The sequence below is a fragment of the Dreissena polymorpha genome, chromosome 7, assembly GCF_020536995.1.
Source record: "Dreissena polymorpha isolate Duluth1 chromosome 7, UMN_Dpol_1.0, whole genome shotgun sequence".
NCBI lineage: Eukaryota > Metazoa > Mollusca > Bivalvia > Myida > Dreissenidae > Dreissena > Dreissena polymorpha.
In genome coordinates, this window is record NC_068361.1 from 15,211,602 (window position 1) to 15,215,499 (window position 3,898).

Below are 3,898 nucleotides of genomic sequence, written 5' to 3' on the forward strand. Positions count from 1 at the left end.
TCTTTATATTCTTAATTTCTCATGTATTACATTTTCGGACACATACGGTTAGCTGAATGCTCTTATTTTGTCCTTTTTTTTAAAGAAATGACATTTATTGGAAACATTTATTTTAATGTCAGATGCCACTTATTTTCAAAATTTTATTGAACAAAAATGAATGTTTTAACATCCACATTCTAGGTCTCAAGAAGTAGTCCCAGTAATTTATTTTCGTAGACTTCAATGAGTGCATGCTGTAGTCTTAATCGTATGCTTGCAGTATTCAAGTTTTCCCTTCTACTGACTCGCATCTGAATCGCTCTATGAGCACTACCGTCTTGCGGAATAATGTAATTGAATTAAACATGATCGAGTAACAAAAATCAGAAAATTGCAATTTAAAAAAACAAACATTTCTGTTTACTGTAAAAAAAATAATACCGCTTACGTTCATTTTCGAAAGATATTTACGTAAAAACGCTTTAATTTGTTTAATAACACGAATAACATCACAGTATTAACATTGGTCCTAGAAATTAAAATTTTATAAATGCACAATACTCTCTCATTCTTCTTTTGATTTTAAACCAAATTATCGTGTTTAATGTTCCCAATTAACACAGCAATCTTGAGAACGTAATATCTAGGTACTTTTAAACTTCAAAACAAGTTTCAAATCATATTAGAATATATATAGATTTTACAATATCACTGAATATATGACAATAAACAATTATTCGTCTTCTTTGATTGAACAAATAACGCCTCCGGGGTTTTACCAAAGCATGAAATCTCGAATTCGTTGGTATCGGTCGGTTGATCGAAAATATATGTTCATCAAATGCAAAATTAGACAAGTAAGTTACATAAGTAATGACAAAAAAGTAACAAAAAAACAAGAAATATCTCTTACCTGAGTATTTTCAGGTATAAATGTTATCACACTAGCTATCGTGTTTCCAACTTCTTTTAAAAATATAGACATCTATTAGTAAAAATACTTATTTGACTGCGTCAAATACAAATGAATGACTGGGACAAGTTATCACCGAGTTATATGTAGCGTGTCATTGATCTATGTAGTAAAAAGCCAATTACAAGTCACGAATTGTCTTCAGTAATTACTAATTTATGATTGAGGTAAAACAGTCATCATGTTCGGCCCGCTAATGAACACAAAGCATGACCAAAATTAATGACAGGTTTTACCACAGGACATTGGCTTTTACGAACCTCGAAGACAAAGGATTTTTATGTATGTATATTAATATTGCCCGTTAAAATAATTGCCGGGGATGTTTAACTGTGTGATGCTCGATAGTCCAGAAGTAAAACGAAATACTTCTAGCAGTGTTGTCATTGAATTTGAACTATCAAAGTGTTATCACAGAGTATAAGCTTGTGCAAGTTATCATGAATCATGATTCCAGTAGAAAATATAAAGATATACGTATTATATATATATAATAGTCGTGTTCTGAAAAAACTGGGCATAATGCATGTGCGTAAAGTGTCGTCCCAGATTAGCCTGTGCAGTCCGCAAAGTGCGGACTGCACAAGCTAATCTTGGATGACACTTTACGCACAAGCATTATGCCCAGTTTTCTCAGAACGCGTCTCATATGTATATTTATTTATATATATCTTAAAGAAGGTAAATCGTGTATTGCGCACGATACATGTACTATAATAAATTGACTGTATAAACAGTTCATAATAATTATGAACACACATTCGTTTATGCTTTAAACTCAAGTGCAAAAGGAAATGCTATGGATAATTTAATAACAAGTAACAAGTTGTTCATGCGCCAGTTTTCAATGTAATTTATGATGTGTAAATGTACATTTGTCGTCCCCGTTTACGCAATTCGCGCAAAAACTTCATCAAAATACTTATTGTTAATTTTAAAAATGACTCAATCACAACACTTCGCGGCGCGGTAAAATCAGTAGCAGTCGTAGAATCAATAGGGGGGGGGGGGGTCAAGTATTCACAGTTTACTTAAAACGCTGAGCAATATTCTGGTAAATGACTCAGCCCCATGACCGATAGCCAAGAATCCAATGGAAGCTGGTTATTTTAAGAATCATTTACATACATCTGTATTGAACACGCATTACGCACCAATGACATATGAATTCGAAAATAACGTCCAGTGACGAGGCTTTGATGCTATCTCCACGCAGAGTTGTCGTTCCTTGCTTTCACATACAATCTCTGCCATCACAAGAAATTCCTACCAGATTTGGTAGGATTTTATTTTATTGGTTTAAGTATTATATTATGAAAAGTAGCATCATTTTCTTGTACATTTTGCAAATAGTCTAAAAGTTTAAGTTCATAAAAAAAAATAATAATTACCTTAATTAAAAAAAAAAGTAAAAATAAAAACGGTAAAATTAATGTACCGCGTTGCTAGGCTATCATCACGTGGTTAGTTATGAAGGCAGGGATTTGATCCAGCTAAGATGGTTACCGCACAATCTCTGAACGGTGTTTGGCTTTGATGATGAACGACCGATACGTGTCAGTGCTGATCGATCCAACATTCTGTTCGCTAATGTAGTATTTATGTATTGACAAATGTCTATCTCGCGTGCGCTTGAAACGTGAACTCAACTTGAACTTTGTATATATGGCTACTTCTTCATATATTGACACATTTGTAAGAGATCTTTTTGAAATATGCAATGTACGTCTCTTAATCTAAAATGAAAGAAGAATATAGACTAGCCGTCTAAAACAAGACACTCATTTAGAAATATGCTCGATGGAAACATAAAATAAATGACCAACACAATTTCAAGGGAAGTTACGCTTCTATTTGTCTTCTTAAAGCATGTTTAATCAATTATCATTTGCTTAGCACCAATTCATGGGTACACATTATATTTACGTATTATAAACAATTTCAACGTAGATACATCGACCAGCAAATAGCACGTGTACTCATTAATACGTATTTTCTTAATAATCAAGAACTACAGTATATATGTGCCAGCTAATTAGGAAATACAAAAGTGGCAAAACAAACGTACTGATGATTATATTCACGTAACCAATGATGTTTCCGGTGCATGCATTGGTACTCGGAAGTAAGATATAATTAGTGTTATGTTATTGTGTCGCTACGAGGAATGTTTCTTGTAAATCACTAATACATGATTTATACTTATAAGATAAACAGTATCGTAAAATGGCGATGTTTCAAACACTGCTTGGCCTACACAAATGAATATTTTAAATATAAATTTAGTAGTGTGGTAAATGCTAAAGGGTCATTATATGCCGCTTAATTTCCTTCTCTCAATATTACATACGTCACTATTCTTGGGACTTGAAAGAGCACAATCTGCTCTCTAGGTACCGATCCCAATCAATGACCGGAAGTGTATATTGTTGTAGTGGGCCATTATATGGTCAAAAATGGTCACAGTCAGATTTTTTTCTTTCACACTCAGCTACAGGTTCTCGGTTCTCCAGCTTTGAAAGATTGAACGTCAAAGAAGAGTAGAGTCAGTATTTGGACCACTTAAGAGCAATGATCAATCAAGTGAAATAGGTTATTATATATTATCTTATATAGTTACAATATGCCGTTCTTTTTACATTGTTTGTGGAGTGTGAAATAAATTTATTTTATTTTTCACTGTCCATAAGGGCTTTTGTCTTAAGATTTTTCGTAGGTCGGTATTGTTGAGTCTGTTTGGTCCATCTTCTGTATGGTACCTTGTTAACAATCAGTCACCATTTAGGTACGTTCAAACTTACGGATGTACGTACCGATAAGTACACTGGGTTATGCCTCACACTATGTGAGTGCATTAAAAGGTATATAAACAATAGAAAATCAACTACACCACGCATAACATAGAAACAACTCGGATCGATATAAAAAGTAAACCTTATATCA